Genomic DNA, 19,022 nt, shown 5'->3' on the forward strand with positions numbered 1-19,022 from the left:
CACATCTGAACTCCTTTAAGCATATGCTGCCACTCATCCCATTGCTTTATCACGTTGTATAGGGCACTGTCATGGACAACATTTACCATAATCTATTTTGACAAAACAAAAAGAATGAAAAGCTGGATGCACTTTGCTCAGGAAAGTGGAAATTATATTTAGGATGACCTCAGGGAAACATGATATCTGAAAGAAGGTTACAACTGATGATGACCTGGGCTGACTAGGCTCACTCCTTTCTAGGTCAGGCTGATATAAGACACTAAGACAGCTATGAGATGCCCAGCCAAAGGAAGATACTATTTAGAACCCAGAGAAAACCTATTTGAATTAATCTGGGATATTTGTGAAAAACGGGCATGTGAAGACTAAGAGATTATAATTGTAATTGAAACACACATGCTTATTATGGAGTGAAACTTTTAACTGTACTGCGCGAAAAAGAAAACAAGATTTTTAGAGCAAGGACAAATATGGTCTTTATATATCCAAAAAGAAGAATGAGTCTTATCAAAAGTATAATCAAGAATATTTATCAGTTTATGACAATAATCTGTCATTTGTTCCAAAAAAGCAACAGTTAGGCAAAATGGGTATGGCTTTGTGTAAAAGGACAGATCAATGCAATAAAATATGTGGTGTCATCTAACATCCAACAAATAGGAGGTAAGAGGTCAGAATAGACAGTGTTAAAAATAATAATTATTTTATATAGCGCACACAGATTTCGCAGTGCTGCACAGAGCTTGCCAGATCAGTTCATGTCCCCATGGGGCTCACAATCTAAGCAACCTAGAAAGATTTATTATCCAGCATAAAATTTTGATAAATCTGACACAGTTTAAAGGTCTAGTGTAACTTGTTCACTGTAAAACGTTTAGAAAATAAAAGTACAAATCTGGCTTAATAAATTTGGCTAAAGAATTTGACTTTTGCTCAATAACTAGAAAGGTTTAAAGGACACCTGTCATCAGGTCTTTGTCACTATTTCTGTCACCTCTACCTGTTGGAGCAGCTCACAAGGATCCCATCCCAGCCTTTATCTAGTTATTTCATACATTAATCATTATAAAATCATCTATTCTTTATTATGTAAATGAGGCTGGTCACAAGGTCAGAGGCAGTGATGTCACTCCTGTTCCCCCTCCCCTCTCCTCCCCCTGCTCAGGTCTGTGTGTAATGTATAGTAAAGCATTGCTAGTGTCTGTGCTGTATCTGCTGACATGCTGTATCCTCCTAATACACAGAGACACAGACATGAGCTACACAAGTACCCGACATGTTCTGCTATAACATGGCTGCATCCTGGAGCTGTTGTATCTCTCCTATACACACACACAGGCTGCAGGGAGCGCCAGCAACAGGAAGCACATGCAACAGCCATAACACCATCATACATCACATCTAGAGATGAGCGAGCACTAAAATGCTCGGGTGCTCATTACTCGAACCGAACATTTCCCAATGCTCGAGTGCTCGTTTCGAGTAACGAGCCCCATTGAAATCAATGGGAGACCCGAGCATTTTTCAGTAAAATTACAAACTGACCGAGCACAGTGAAATAACACAGTGCAGAACAGATTGCAGATGAAGTTGTTCTTCACACATATTGTTCTTCAAATACTATTGCGGAGAACACCGTTCTACACGCGTGTCTCCGGAACAGATCGCAGATGTTCCCGAACATCTGCAATCTATTCTGCACTGTGTTATTTCACTCTTTTCTTCAATTAAACGATTAAATTAAATGTTTTAATTGTATTTTTTTATTGTTCTTCACTTCTTTTTTTTTAATTAAATGCTCGTTATCGAGCAGGGCAAATACTCGTCCGAGCAACGAGCCGGTCCGAGTATGCTAATACTCGACCGAGCATCAAGCTCGGACGAGTATACTCGCTCATCACTAATCACATCATTATACAGGCTGTTAGTCAAGCACTGGGGGTGTGGCTGTACCTCCCACTCATGAATAAGCTGGACAGCTTGAATATGCTAATGACTCATTGGACATTTCACAGGTCATTTGCATACAGCTTTAGGACCTCATTGCTTAGGTTTACAGGCATGTAGAGGGGCAGTGAAGGGATAGAGGCAATGCTCTCTAATCGCAGTTTATGAACATCTATTTAGATTAGGGGGGTTATTTTGCATGACGGGTTCTCTTTAAAACAAAGGGATTCAGGATGGAACTGTAAGGATACACTTTTCTTCATTTTTTAAACCCGTTGCTCTCAAAGAGCTGTCCTAGTACTTGGCTGTGCTTGTAAAACGGAATTGCCAACAGCTTAAACACATAGCGTACAACTTGTTAAAAATGGAATTGAGCATTTTGTAAAATTATTTTTCAAAAAGTCCAAAAACCCTTTGTTTTGGCACATAAATTCTTTACCCTGGCTGCTCACAAGACATCCACCAGCTGCCATGTTTTTTTTATTAAGAGCTTCATTCAAAATTCTTACAGAAATCTTACATTCAGTGCGTGCCATGACGCGGCATGCGCTTTGTACATGGACAAACAATAAATTAAGATTCACTCCTAGCATTGCAGACAAAAAACAAAGACTATGACATCCTAACTCTATGCCAGAAATGCTACCCTAACAAACAAGCCCTGCCAAGCAAAACAACACATGTGCAATCAATGAAAACAACTGACCTGTGAAAGAAAACAGAAAATGTAGAGAGGGTCACAGGCCCGAAGCTTTAATGAAATACAGACACACAAGGGGGAAAAATAGGAAGGAGCCTTTTGGGAAGGCTGCCATGTATGCATTGTGTCTATGTACACATTACAGAACTGCTCTCCCTGTCTGACAGCCAAGAGGACAGGGTCAGAAGGTAAGAGTTCTCCTTATGGAGAGTCTTAAAGTCATAGATGCTCCACTATGGAATTCTGGAAAGTATGCAAATACGTTTTACAAGGTGTTAAATGAAAAACAATGCCTCCTTTTGCTACCTAGAAATGCAGCCCCCTTAACACTTGTAAGAACTTTAGACAGCACTGTTTCAACCTGGTTGGGTCTCCTCAGTACAGCCAAGAGAATAGTCATGTATGTTCATGATAACTTTAATGTGCGCAATAATAGTATGGTGCAGCAGGAAGGCACTTCGTGACATGCACCATACTATTATGCCATGTGTTATGGTTACCGACTCACAGCAGGCACCCTGCTACAACACCTCGGATTGTAGGTGTTACCATGTACATACCACAGTCAGGCTTGTGCCTCCTTTACTCTGGATTGGATCCCACAGTGAGCTTACTGGGTGATTTTCTCTATTTTAGTTTTTATTCAGCAAAAAAAAAACTGTGATTTTCCCACCTTAGGCTAATACTTGAGTCGATAAGTTTTCCCAATTTTTTGTGGTAAAGTCAGCTTATATTTGGGTCGGCTTATACTCGAGTATATATATATATATATATATATATATAATTAGTTAGTTGCTAACTAACATTTCCCATTTGTCTACTTTATGTTTTCAACATTTTTAAAATGTCTTTATATTTTATTAGAATGTCACATGGCTTACAAATCAAACATCAGTTTTTCATATTTTCAAGGAGATTACAGAATTTTCTTTTTTGCGGATATTTTTTGCATTAAATGAGCATTGAAATATATAATATTATAAACCTCCTATGAATCACCCCATTTTCAAATCTGCAACCCTCAAACTATTGATGACAGCTTGTTAAACCTTAGAACTTCATAGTAACAAAGAAAATGGAGGTGAAATTTAGAATGGTCTAATTTTGTCACTAATACGTTCATTTAGCCCTAACATTTACATTTACATTCACAAAACATATAAGAAGAAAACCCATCTTACAAATAGTATAAAGAAAGCGGGCAGCACTCCGTTGTAGATAAAAGTAAAAAAGTGTCTTTATTCCATAGTGAGCAACTGTGACAGCGACGTTTCGGCTCTGCAAGAGCCTTTCTCAAGCCATTCAAACAGTGAAATGGTGGCCATATTTAAATACAACAGGTGATCACATGACAAATTGGGATACTCCCACCATTTTTGTATAACTGTGATATAATGCATATTACATAGTCAAATTACATATCGTGAACATTAAACATAGTGCACAATGTAAAATACATGTATATGTATGTGATAGACATTAAAATTGTGTTATATATAACAAACAGCTTTATTAGTGACACAGATTAGTCCAGCCATTGGTCTTGTCTGTGTAAAGGTGCTCAAGTGCTTCTGTGTTGACAGCAATGCTTCCCAGTTGTTTCCACGTGTCGACCTTCCCTGATCAGCAACAATGTACTCCGATACATGTAAAAAAAATTTCTTTGAAAAAATTTTTTTGAAAAAAAATTTTTTTTTTTTTTTTTTTTTTTTTTTTTGAAAAAAGGAAAAAAAGGAAGAAAAATGCTACATGGAACGCAAGCTGAGCGCCAAAATGTGCGCATAAAAAATATGTCGCACGGTGGGACACACACTATGCGCCTGGTTCTGCGCATGTGTATTATGCCCCAGCAAGAGCGTCTTACAAATAGTTATGCAATCTCTCCAGAGTATGGGGAGACATCCTGCATGTAGATATTACTTGTATTATTGCATTTTTCATGAGAAAGGTGTGTATCCTACAAGAGATCGAGGTATATCCTATCAGTATCGTACAAAAGTAAAAAGTAATTGAAAGAAAATGTAAAAAAAAAGGAAAAATTATGTCCAAATTGACTTTTTAAATCAATTATAACACAAAAATGATTTTAAATTGATAAAAAGCTTTATGTACCACAAGTGTATAAAATTAAAAACTAGTTGAAGTTATGGCACTTGGAAGACAATGATGAAAAAGGGTTGCATTATGTAAATGAATTTAAATAAGCAAACAAGCCAACAAATTTGGTATTGTTGTATGCGTATTGACCCACAAAAAACTGTTTTTATGTTATTTAGGTTCTACAATAAACGCAAAAACTTTAATTAGAAACAACGTGAGATTTCCATTCTTTTTGAATATACTGCACGGAAAGTTAATAAAAGCTTTTCAGTAGAACGTAAGAAACCTGAAATTTGAAAACTACATTTCATCCTGAAAAAAACAAGACCCCATTTACCTATGGTATCCTCAAAATAGAAATAGGTTTTAGAAAATATTGACAAAAACCCTCCTGAAAACAGCCTGTTCATTAATGTGGAAAACAGGTGCAGTTAGTACCCTGAGATAACAGTACAAACCAAGATGTATTACTTTATTTTTGATTTTGCTACCTTCACTACCTGTGTCTAGAAATTTCCTTATCCTGGACTTAATGGATATATATGTAGCAAGGTGGTTGGGACCCAAAATCCATTTCACTGTTGGGCCCTACGTACACTAAGCCGACACTTTCCCCGTCATTGATGTTTATAATGTTAGCTTCTAGCAACTGGACCTTGCATGACTGGAAATCATCACTGTTAAAATCTGATCCCACTTTTAAGGAATGATAGAATGCTAGCAAAATAATAAGTAAATAATTTCATCTTAAAAAATTAAGTGTTCTTAGTTTCTTTTTTTGATACAACTAATGATGGAAAGTTAAATTCACAAATACTAGATTGTGACATAAGTGGCCACATCTAGCAAAATGTTGCTTTATAAATGCAATCAGTTTTCTATTTAAAGGTTTATCCAAGCTTTGTACTTTTAACAGCAAAATTGCATTCAACTCAAATTATGTATAAGTCAAATGTATCATTATCATCTTACCCTATTATTACACATTGCTGTGAATAAGAATATTTCAGAGTATTAATAGAATCTTGGGAAGAAAATAAACTTACAAATAAATGTACTCATATAACTAGGTAACAAAGAGGATCAGACAAGGAAGCTTCAACAATCCATAAGCCTTTGGTTTTTTGTGTTATCAAAAATCCTGTTGAGAGAAAAAATTGCATTGATTATAAACAGCCATCATGATCTACAAAATGAAATTATGGTGCTGTATGTGTGCCAAGTTATTCTCAAGTTTATACTAAAATATTGTTATTATTTATTATATTTTTTTGTATTATTTTTTGGTATTTCTTATATAAAGTTAAATACAAAATAAAATGCTAAGAACACAACTGAAAATGACTGCTGTGTAGACCAATATTGTTCACACAAGCTATCTAAATATGTGTTAGGGCACATAAAAAATATTACAGGCAATATTTACAGATTTTCCTCAGATGGGATTTAAACCCAGGACCCTTGGGATTGGGGGCAGTTACATATTATATGTAGTAGTTAATACCCACAAAGACAAGTTTCTTAAATGTACTCAGGATAACAAAATAACACATTCTCTAATTCACTGTTATTAAAGGGGTTATCCAGGTTTTAAAAAATACTGAGGGCAGTGCTGGGGCGGGCTATTTAAACATAATAAACATGTTCTCACCTCGTCCCACGCTGCTGATGTTCCATGCTACGGCCGGTCTTCTCTGTGCGCCGGTTTGATTACAAGGGAGCACAGGGAGCTTCCGGACGTCCGGAAACTCCCGTCCAACACTGAAAGATAGGGATGGATGGGAGAAGCCGGCCACATCGCGGACCGGAAGCTCCTTGTCCGCGGCTTCTGTGCCCCTGTAAACAAACAGGGGCACGGCTCAAACGGACCGCGGCGCGGGACATTGGCGACGCCGAATGAGGTGAGTACATGTTTATTATTTTTAAATAGCCCTCCCCAGCCTGGCCCTCACTAGTTTTGAAAACCCGGATAACCCCTTTAAGAGAAATACAGCATTTCACAGATATAATTCCAACCTGTGTAGCTGACTCCAACCTGTATCCATCGGTCATGCAGTACACAATTTCAGTTGCACCTGAACACAACCCTGGATCTTCTGACTTTAGGGTTGACAGCCATCTTGTCTAAGGCTTCACTGAGCTTGTCTCTCTCTCTGCTCCCCTTGCATTTCAGCACAGAGCTCTCACTGACTTCCTGTACACAGTGTGAGGAAAACTACAAACTGCAGGCAGATAAGTTCTTTATCTGGGGAGGGGGGCAGGCACATCAGATCTGATAGTGTGTGTGTGTAGCTGACTCATTACTCATTGGGGCAGATTTACTTACCCGGTCCATTCGCGATCCAGCAGCGTGTTCTCTGCGGTGGATTCGGGTCCGGCCGGGATTCACTAAATCCGTTGGGTTTTCATTCTGCCACGTCCCCGATTTCCGTCACGTGCATGCCAGCGCTGATGCGCCACAATCCGATCGCGTGCGCCAAAATCCCGGGGCAATTCAGGGGAAATTGGCGCAAATCGGAAATATTCAGGTAACATGTCAGGAAAACGCGAATTGGGCCCTTAGTAAATGACCCCAATTGTGTGTAATATGCATCTCACGAATCTCATCATCTTTCATCTCTGATCTGTCTCTTCTCTCTTCTTATGTGTCAGCTACTGGTACAATTTTCAGAAGCTAAATGAACGTGTTTATAAACTGTGAACATTTTCAGTTCACAGGACAAGATGGATTATAATGTGTCACCTTAGAGAGTCCCCACCCACAAACTTACGAATAGGATCAGATTTAGAAGGGGGGCCTAAGTAAAAGACTGCATATCATGTCATAATTGCTATTTTAGCTAAACCCCTTGATTCGTGTCACCGCACCTAGATAGTGCCACTACAAACACTGCTAATAACCAAATTTACCCTCCAACCAAGAAGGGAAAGAAGGGACACTGATGCACGTAGTTGTGGATAAAAAACTGTACATGACCTTTATTAATAATACAGGGTATAATACACTTTAAAAAGAAGAACAGAGAAAACCATGAAGACAAATCATGTGGCCTCCCCGTGGAGGATATCCACAAATTACAGCAATGTATGGGGTGGTTAAACACAAGAAGACCAAAAAGGGCGGTCACATTCCAGGCTAGGTGGAGCTAATGCGTATCTATGTAGGATGTGAGTAACTGGTAGCCAGAAGGACAGTGCCTTACCAATACTGTCCCGTGACTATGCTTATATGCGGGACGGACAGGTGGCCTCAAGGCTCTAGGTGTGTGGTGCCAAGGGACTTTACAGTGGGGCTGCCAGTTCTTACCTATTAGGTGTAGTATACTCTACCGCCCGGGAAGACCGCCTCCCCGACGCGCGTTTCGGCTCTAGCTGAGCCTTCGTCTGGGGGTCTGACTTCGTCTGACTCATTACTCATTGGGGCAGATTTACTTACCCGGTCCATTCGCGATCCAGCAGCGTGTTCTCTGCGGTGGATTCGGGTCCGGCCGGGATTCACTAAATACGTTGGGTTTTCATTCTGCCACGCCCCCGATTTCCGTCACGTGCATGCCAGCGCTGATGCGCCACAATCCGATCGCGTGCGCCAAAATCCCGGGGCAATTCAGGGGAAATTGGCGCAAATCGGAAATATTCAGGTAACATGTCAGGAAAACGCGAATTGGGCCCTTAGTAAATGACCCCAATTGTGTGTAATATGCATCTCACGAATCTCATCATCTTTCATCTCTGATCTGTCTCTTCTCTCTTTTTATGTGTCAGCTACTGGTACAATTTTCAGAAGCTAAATGAACGTGTTTATAAACTGTGAACATTTTCAGTTCACAGGACAAGATGGATTATAATGTGTCACCTTAGAGAGTCCCCACCCACACCATGGAATTTTACACTGATCGTCACTTAGTGATAGGATTAAAACAGCAATAAAACTGTGTAAAATTGTAAAGTAAAGGGTTAAATATGATCACTATGGGGAATGAAAATTTTCTTTCATCGGAAAACCCCTTAAAGTAAGGGAGGATTTTCTTAGCCTAAAGTCCTTGAAAACTACTTGTATATAGACATGCAACCATATAGAGATATGGAGATGTGTAGATTTATCTCCACATGCCAGTATTTTGTATCTGTAATCAAGTTTGTATGCGGTTTTAAGAGGCTCACCACACTGTGTTGCCTTCTCTGATATTAAGGGTCCCAAGTTCAAATCACATCTGAAAAGAAAATACAAATATATTTGATAATTTTAAGAAGCTTGCCAAGAGTGAGCAGTATGAGTGCTGACAGGAGGCTTTCCCCTGGTACAGAAGGAGAGTTATGTATAATAATGGGAAATGACACAAGGGAAATATATTGAACATATGATGAAAAGTCCAAAGAGCAATGAAAACTTGTGAAACCGGCTCAAATCTATCAGTAATAACAAAGCTATAACTATCACTTAGTGATAAATAATATCATCTGGTTCTACTGTTGATCTATAAAATGTCTCATTACTAAGGAGCCACACAAGAAACATCTTAAAAACATCTCTGATTGCTAAATGCATCTTTCAACTATATACTCTGCCTTTCAATTCATTTTCAGCCTTTGCAATGGTATATACAGTGTTTATTACCTTTATATTACATGTGTCTGTTTTTTTCTCTAACATTTTACTAATTCTTCCTTTCCACTTTCAGACCATAACCTTCTTTCTTTCACTTTCAATAACACTTCACCTTCCGTGCCATAGACACTCAAAGACTCACAGAAACCTTGAAGTAATCACTGTCTCCCATCTCCGCTTTCACCTGTCCAAACCTGTCTACTAACCATTATAATAATACCACCACTCTCTATCCAAAATTTCCCTTCAACACAGATGCAGGAAACCTTGGCACACAGACAAAACCTGTTTCGGCATCCTGTGAGCCCCGTGTATTTATACGTTTGTAAGGGGTTAATGCCCTTGACCAGTACTGGCCGGTGTTACTGGATGTGGTTTGAGGCAAACCCAGACCTGAACGGCTGGTAAAATCCAGGATCAGATCTAGGGACCTTAAGTTTAGCACGGACTTGAAATTTGTTTATTTGGTACACTCAAGATTAGCCAATAGCACCTTTAAAAAACGACCACATTAATTAAAAAGATTGGGTAGTAAATACCAACCCACATATGGCTCCTATCTGTAATTATAGCACATTAATTCTAATAGTGGTCACTTAGATGAAGGCGAGAAGCTGCAAGGCAACAATGATTCATCTTTGGAATGGATTATTCATAATTGAGGAAATTTATTGAAAGTGGAAAAAAGGCAGAGTAACACTCTGTGCCAAAAAGTATCTAAGGCGCAGAATAAGGCTAATCTAGTCTAAGGCCCCTTGCACATGACTGTATTTGGCAACTGTATGGTGCTATACAAGAAGAAGGTAGCATACAGTCGCCATAGGTGTGCCTTATGCACAGCATGGTACGGTGAGCACACATGTGCTCTATCTTTAGCAGTACATTTGGCCCGGCAGCATGCTTCTGAATTGAGAGGGGATAGGTAATCAGCACTCACCCCTCCAGCCGAACGTATGCTGTTTCTTGGTCCCAGCAATTGGGTTGCATCCATTTTTGTGTAAGGCGCCTTATTTTGTATCTTCCAATAGGTGCAACCTTGGCACTTTCCTAGAGACACTTTCCTAGAGGCATGCAAGTCATTTTTTTGGTGCAGATTAAACCAGAGTTAAGGTTATTTTTCTTTGCGTATGTCCCCAATGCAAGGATTTATATTGTAGTTTGCTGTGATTATTTTCTGAATTTCGGCTATGCCAAAAATGTTTCTACAAGACAAACATTTGTAGTCGTCTATGAATATGAGAACATTTTCATATACATTCTGGTTTGTGGCATACAAAAAAGGTCAATTTCATGTAGCCCTTCTTTTTCTGTTGTCTGTTTATAAAAGAAAAGGCTACAGGGTCTGCAATGGTAACCAATGCCCCCCCCCAATGATGTCACGGGGGTCAGCGATCAGCCATCCAAGATAACAGTGCCCGTCGGAAGGTAAATTAAGTGCCAGCACTAACCTTGCCAATAACAGGTGGTTGTCAGCTATATTATACCGCTGACACCCATGAAGAGAGCTCAGCCTGTGAGCTCTCTCCACACACCCACCATAGCACCAAGACGTACTATTATGTCCTGGTGCGGGTAGGGGTTAAATGTCATTAAAGTATTAAAAAATTAAAGATAAGCTTGATCCAACTGGAACTGTTTTGCGTTAGACACTTCTAATAAGTCTCCCCAGTGTCTGTTGGCTGTTGTGGCAGTTAGCTTGGATATACATCATGTTGCACATAGCAACCAATCACAGCTCAACTTCTGTTTTGCTACAGGTCATTAATATGAGCTTTAAATGGTTGCTATAGGCAAAGTAGGACATTCTTAGTGTGTGCCAACTTATGTGTGAGTTAATATGATTTTAATTCTGGCACTTAGAAAACATTGTTGTAGAGGCCTTAGATCATCTCTGATACTCCGGTCATATCCAGAGTTGCAATCTTGTACTTGCCATATGCTTAGCCAACATTGTTGTAGAGGCATTTGATCATCTCTGATACTCCAGTTGCATCCAGAGCAGCTTATTCTAGACATTATACTATCTCAGATAATCCAGTCACATCCAGAGCTACAATCATCTGTCTATCGTTATATCATCTTGCATCTCTGGATGTGATTAGAGAATCAATCTGCCATTATATCATCTCTCCGACAATCCGTTGCTCTAAGGGATGAGAAGAAACAGTGAATATTTATTCCAAGCCTAGTAATTAATGAATAGAATACCAGGACTACAGTGAGGATTGACAAAGTGATAGAGCAATGGGAGAGGGGGAGCTATCAGCACCTATGGGTGTCCGACAAAGACATGACACCTTTCTACAGGTAGATGTGTACTGTGTAACATTGTTCCGTTGAGCAAGGAACACATTCCTGGAATGACTCTGGGGGGCTGACATGTGGACAGATGGTGGAATATATATATATCATGCCGTTACAGAGCCACCCTCTAATGACCCCCAGTGTTTCTGGCAGAAAAAACAGCCCAGCTACAGGACCATGAGAAAGATTGTGTGGACACTGGCAGATACAGGAGCAGAGAAAAGGGAGGGGGAGGCCAGTGGATATTAATATCTGTGCTGTACCGCTAATATATATATATACAGTAAAGAAAGAAAATAGTGGAGCGGCACCGTGTGAGGTAATAGGGTGCAGGTCTTTGCCAAGGGTCCAACAAACCCCACCAAATGTAGCAAAGATCGATGAACAAAGCAGCACTCCAAAGGAATAAAGTGAGAATATTTTATTCCACCATAGATGCAACGTTTCGCCTTTTCTATAAAAGGATTTTCAAGCATAGTGAATCAGTGGTCAGCTGACTTAAATAGGCGGTGAAACAATCACCAACATGTGTGACATCAAATATATGAAGATAATACATGTTGAAAAACATCTTGTAGTGATAGTGACTCTCAGTTACTCTCCCTGTCTGTCTCTAACTCACACTCACTGGCTGTCTCTCTGTCACTCACTCACCCTACCTACCTGTCTCTCACTCAGTCACTCACTCTCCCCGCCTGTCTCTGTCACTCACTGTGCCCTCCTGTCTCTCTGACACTTACTCTCCCGGCCTGTCTCTCACTCACTGGCTGTCTCTCTATCACTCACTCTTCCTGTCTGTCTCTGTCACTCACTCTCCCTGTCTGTTTCTCTGTCACCCACTCTCCCTGTCTGTCTCTCTGTCACCCAAGGTCCCTGTCTGTTTCTCTGTACCTGGCTGTCTCTATCCCTATCCATTTTACTTCAGACATAAGCTGTATTGTACTCCTATAGTAACCAATCAAAACTCAGAGCTCATATTAATGACCTCTGGCAAAATAGGAGCTGAGCTATGATTGGTTGCTTAATTGCTACTGCAGACAATGGCTCCTGTATATGGTGTTTATCATATTACCTCATACTATCTCACATCTTACCTCACACATAAGCTGTATTATACTCATTGTCTATAGTAACCAATCACAGCTTAGAGCTCATATTAATGACCTGTGGCAAAATAGAAGCTGAGCTATGATTGGTTGCTTAATTGCTACTGCAGACAATGGCTCCTGTATATGGTGTTTATCATATTACCTCATACTATCTCACATCTTACCTCACACATAAGCTGTATTATACTCATTGTCTATAGTAACCAATCACAGCTTAGAGCTCATATTAATGACCTGTGGCAAAATAGAAGCTGAGCTATGATTGGTTGCTTAATTGCTACTGCAGACAATGGCTCCTGTATATGGTGTTTATCATATTACCTCATACTATCTCACATCTTACCTCACACATAAGCTGTATTATACTCATTGTCTATAGTAACCAATCACAGCTTAGAGCTCATATTAATGACCTGTGGCAAAATAGAAGCTGAGCTGTGATTGGTCGCTTATTGCCACTGCAGAAAATGGCTCCTGTATATGGTGATTACCTCACATATTACTTCACATCTTACCTCACACATAAGTGTCTTATGCTCAGCTTCCAACTGTCACAGCAGCAGCAGACAATGGCTCCTGTATATGGTGGTTAATAAGTTTATTTTGGTAACCTGGTATATGACGTTCCCTGAGTCACAGAGAGTGGCTGTGAAAAATTTGTGCAGATTTCTTTAGTGGACATACATACATATATATATATACATACCTACATACATACACTTAGCTTTATATATATATAATTAAAGGAATGTGATAATAGAACTAAATGGAATAAGGAGTTACAGATACAGTAATTTAAATTGCATGGGTAATCATTTAGTTAATCTGTATAGTATTTTAGTGATGTTGATGGTCCTCTCCCTGGGTCATATTCCGAAACCTTACAAAACCTAGGACAGCTCAGAATTCCCCAAATGAATTTCAAAGAGTAGCAGTCCTGGTACCATTGGAGACCCACTTGGGCGTTGGTCCCACTATGGGGACTCTGGAGGTACTGCCAGTATCTGGCTGTCTTTGACTGTCTTACTTTGAAAAAACATTCAATTTCATTTAGTCTTGCCCAGGTATGTGAATTTTCCTCCCCTCTGCTGAGACAAGGTCATTTTTACTGCTTTCATTAGGAACCAGTGACTTCATATGTTAACACTCTCTAATATCCCATGTCACTATGGATTTGACATGTAACAACTATACAATTGCCACAAGTAGATTAAAGGTTTGTTAAAATCCCCTATCCCTCATCGGAATTTTATATGAAGCCTTTTTGTCTTGAGCTTACTAACTTTATACTCCAATGACCTAATGAAAAATGTATAAATACATAGCTTAAGCATTAATTGCCTACTGAATAATTTGGTTATGTGAATTGTTCAAGAAAATCTTTTTATAAATTAGTTTGGTAAAAACACAAATATTTTGTGAATTAACCTAGAATAACATGCAATATATTCAGTCATTTAGAATTTAAACCCATTCACAACAGATTTACAAACATAATTTTGACCTTGAAAACCATAATATCTGCTTCATAGTGAAGCTTCAGAACAAAGAGAATCATTTCCATTTCATCACTATGGTTACACTTTTTTCAGAGTCTCGCAACAGCATTGGTAGTGTTGAATATATAGATTCCTCAAGAGGTTAAGAACTTTGTACACCATTTAGTTTTCATTAAACCATGCAATGCTGGAGTGTCCTGGATGTATAATACGTACTGTCGACACAACAAAATTGTATATATACGAGAGAGAGAGAGAGAGAGATATAGCAATAACCAGGCAGAATGAGTTACAAAATGAGCCTGGATTCCCCCTCCCCACGAGTTCCATACGGCTATATACACCCTAACTGCACAAACCCAGGGCAGATAATACATGTATAGACATTACATTACAGTGGCCCACTTCTAATAACTATATTTTCTGAACCCTGGCAACTAGAAACAAAGTTATGGTGTCACATTAACCCCTTACCGACATGTGATGTAGTATTACATCACATGCCAGCTGCGGGGGTATGGCCAGTGGCTCATTGTAATAAATACTTTGCAAAAATGCCATATACAGGCAGTCCCCGGGTTACATACAAGATAGGGTCCAGAGGTTTGTTCTTAAGTTGAATTTGTATGTAAGTCAAAACTGTATATTTTATAATTGAAGTTCTAGACAAATTTTTTTCTTTTGTCCCAGTGACAATTGGAGTTTCAAAATTTTTGATGTAATTGGACCAAGGATTATCAATAAAGCTTCGTTACAGACACTTTACAGCTGATCATTGCAGTCTGGGACTATAGTAAAGCATCTAGAGAGCTTCACCAGAGGTCACAGTGGGCAGAGGGGTCCGTCTGTAACTATAGGTTGTCTGTAAGTCGAGTGTCCTTAAGTAGGGGACCGCCTGTATTGCAATACAGTGGTATTGCAGTATATGGTAGAAACAATCAGACCATCGAGGGTTTATGTACCCTAGAGGGTCTAAGAAACAGCAAAAAAAAAAACAAAACATAATATATAAAAAATAAATAAATAACAGCAAGAAATAAAAAAAGTCTAAAAAATTAAATTATATTAAAAAAACAAAAAGTTTAAATCACCCTCTTTCTCTATAACTGATATAAATATAAATAAGCAGTAAAAAATTATAAGCATGTTACATATCGCCGCATCCCAAAATGTCCAATCTATCAAAATGCAATAATGGTTATTCTCTGCGTTAAAAAATAAAATTTAAAAAAAAATCGCCCTCTTTCTCTAGAATTGATATAAATAAAAATAAACAGTAAAAATTCTAAGCATGTTACGTATCGCTGCATCCCAAAATGTCCAATCTATCAAAATATAATAACAGTTATTCTCTGCGTAACAGAAAATAGCCACTGGAAATTGGAAAATGCCACTTTTGTGCCATTTTAAAAATATAAAAAAATTCAATAAAAAGTGATTAAAAGGCCTTCAACTTATAGCATTGAAATCATCATCAAAAGTCACAAAAAATGCCACCACACACAGCTCCATACACTGAAGTATAAAAAAATGTATTAGCGCCAGAAGATGGCAAAATTAAGAATTTTTTTTGTACAGGAGATTTTAATTTTTGTATAGGTATGAAAACATTACAAAACCTATACAAATTTGGTATCCCTGTGATCACACCGACCCAAAGAATGAAGTAGGCATGTCATTTGGGGCACACAGTTAAAGATGTAAAATCCAAGCCTACAAGAATATGGCATGTTTATTCACCACAGTGCATTTGGATTTTTTTTCCTGCTTCCCAGTACATGGCATGGAATATTAAATACCGTCACCATAAAGTGCAATTTGTTATGCAGAAAACAAGCCCCCACACATCTCTTTACATGGAAAAATAAAAAGGTTATGGATTTTTGAAGGTAGGGAGTGAACAATAAAAACACAAAAACCAAAAAGGGCCTCACCGGGAAGTGCTCTCCCCATCATATAGTGTTTCTAGGTGACTTAGAAATGGAGATATCTACAGGTAAAAGTGCAGTTAATAGATTATTTTTATGTACAGCTCTTCATTCGTGAATTTAACTAACTTTAACAGTTAATATATCTGATCTGTCAAGGCAGAATGGAGAAATAGCTGCAGGGAGACCTGTGCGATGGATTGATGCTGTAAAGATTTTTAACATATTTTGAAAATGTTACTAATGTTACTAATTATTAAAAAACTTTATTGAGAACAATGACAAGAAAGTATATTTTTTTTTACATTTTTACTAATTTGCTAATTGTGTAAAGAAAAAACTGTAAATTAATAAAATTATCCTATCAACTTAAAAGTCTCAAATCTTTTTGCTCAGATTGAAGATTTTAGGTTACAATACTTTTTATTTAATATAAAAATTTTAGGTTACAGCGCTTTTTATTTAGTATAGATAATGACATAGAAAATAAAAATGTATGAGTAGAGTATCATAACCAGGTGTGTTTATGTGCTGACTCTCATAAACACAGTCACAAGTAACTAGTGTCAACCTCTATATTTTGGTCGGTTGTGGACTATGTGATTCAGGAGCGAACGGCTCCATTTGTCAGGTGAAAAGTGGACTGAAAGGAGGGGTAGGTTTTAAAGAAAAACATACATATGGATAGATGAAATTAGCAGATAAATAAAACACAACAACATCAAATAAGTTCATATGGAGATAGAGTGTGGTTTTTATTCATTAAAATTACAATACAAATTTTCCTGTAAAAGAGGATCTGCAACTGATAGAATTCTCAAAACTGAAGGTAGATAATTAAGTGGGTTCATCCAAGATAAAAGAATTAAGTCCAGTGAGTCTCATATTAACAAAAGGAACATTACAAAATCCTTACTGGCATAATTTAAAGTCAAGAGTCTTACAAAGTCACAGCAGTGTATATCAGTTTTCCTTAGACGATACTTCATATTTAAACTGATTCATATAAACTTCATATATACCGGTAAGTAACTGATTATTGATCTGATAACAAACAGAATGGACAGAGCTCAACACATGAAACAGATGGTAAATGGTATGCACTCATATGGGATACTAGCAGGTTCAGTGCTGTCTGGAATATTACTCATAAAATTTTCAGTAATTACAGTAAAATAATTACTGCAAATCTTTAGGTTTATAGAAATAAAGTATAAATTCTACAACTTTTAAGAATGAATAATTAACATTTATCAAAAATATATGTCTACAACTTTAAATATATTGGGGGTCATTTACTAAGGGCCCCGCAGACCACACTTTCGTCGGACATCCCAAAAATTTCCATTTTGCGCCGCTGGGATTTAAAAGGAGTTATTAGCGAACGTGATCAGATTTTGGCGCCATCACACCGGCTTTCATGCGACAGAAATCAGGGGGAATTTGAAGTTAAATCGGAATTGAACTTCAAAATTGTGTCTTAAGCCAAGCACTTACATGCACCGGGAGGAAGATGGTGATCTCCTGAGCGGGGAAGTGACAGATGCAGGAAATTGGATGCACGATCTAAGTGAGTTGCGGCACAGTGCATTCCGGATGGACAATGCACTTTCGAGAACTCCGAGGGACCGAGTAAGTAAATGTGCCCCATTGGGTCTACATTGGGCCAACATTCTGGTATAATTTTCTCCAAGAGCTGGCAAAAGTGCTTGGCATCACAGTTACTATGAGTTTTAACCAATTTTGCAACCTATTCTACACAAGTGTATAAGAAAAGAGCAAGGAAAGACTGTACTAAGATTTTGGCACAAAAATCCAAATAATAGTTTTAATGTGCATTATCTGTGTAGCAAATTCATTTGATTTTACAGTCTCCCAGTATGAGACAGATTCAATTAACTTTTCCCTACATTTACTGTATATAGAGAATATTAATGTGTGTTTTTTCTAACAAGACCAACAAATTTACAAGTCCCCAGTGGTTAAATAAATAGCATTAATAGTAGGGGTTTGATCATTATAATCTATTTTTCATCTCATATGATACTATAGTAAAGGATTTGGAGGGGGGGGGCAGATAATGCATTCCCAAATAATAGGCACGAAGGTTATGCTTCAGCTGTACCAGAGCATGCAATTGCTGTATGACAGAAAATGTATTTTCTACAACATCTGTAGGCTTCATTCGTGCATTTCTGACATATAATAGATATTATATTATATAACTTTTTATCTATATATTTTTTGTAAAGATATTGTATAAATATAAACCAGTGGCATATTGGTGTTCTCATACATGGAACTAGATGTTCACTTTACCACATGAGCAGTACAGCTGAACATGCCAAGACCAAAAAAGAAAAAAATGAAAGAATAAATTAGTGCCCATTACAAGCTGATGCTCATTCAAGCTACTTGATGATACTTGAACAGCCTGGAACCTAGTCAAAGGTAACGATAAAAGTACAATATTTAGCAAGAATCCCAAATTTTTCAGTTACTTGCTTGGTTATATTCATTTGTCACATGTTTGGTATAGCTTTAACAATACTATAAAATATAATATCTACGTTTGAATTGACTTGATGTACTATCTCCCTTCTGGACACCAAAAATGAAACTTAAACAGAACCCGTCATGCATAATAAACCCCCTAATCTAAATAGATTTTCATAAACTGCCATTAGAGAGCATTGCCTCTTTCCCTTCATTGTCCCTCTACATGCCTCTAAACCTAAGCAATGAGGTCCTAAAGCTGTATGTAAATGACCTGTGAAATGTCCAATGAGTCATTAGCATATTCAAGCTGGCCGCCCCCTGCAGCCT

At 38.1% G+C, this 19,022-nt stretch overlaps 1 long non-coding RNA gene across 1 annotated transcript; it reads right to left on the minus strand.

Moving 5' to 3' along the window:
* Nucleotides 1-5,801: 5,801 nt before the first annotated feature.
* Nucleotides 5,802-10,985, minus strand: LOC140086596 (uncharacterized). Its single transcript, XR_011849964.1, has 3 exons — nucleotides 10,294-10,985; nucleotides 8,912-8,961; nucleotides 5,802-5,891 (listed from the first exon to the last, which is right to left on the minus strand). It is a non-coding gene; the product is annotated as an uncharacterized lncRNA (long non-coding RNA).
* Between the last annotated feature and the right edge of the window lie 8,037 nt (nucleotides 10,986-19,022).

The sequence above is a fragment of the Engystomops pustulosus genome, chromosome 1, assembly GCF_040894005.1.
Source record: "Engystomops pustulosus chromosome 1, aEngPut4.maternal, whole genome shotgun sequence".
Lineage (NCBI taxonomy): Eukaryota > Metazoa > Chordata > Amphibia > Anura > Leptodactylidae > Engystomops > Engystomops pustulosus.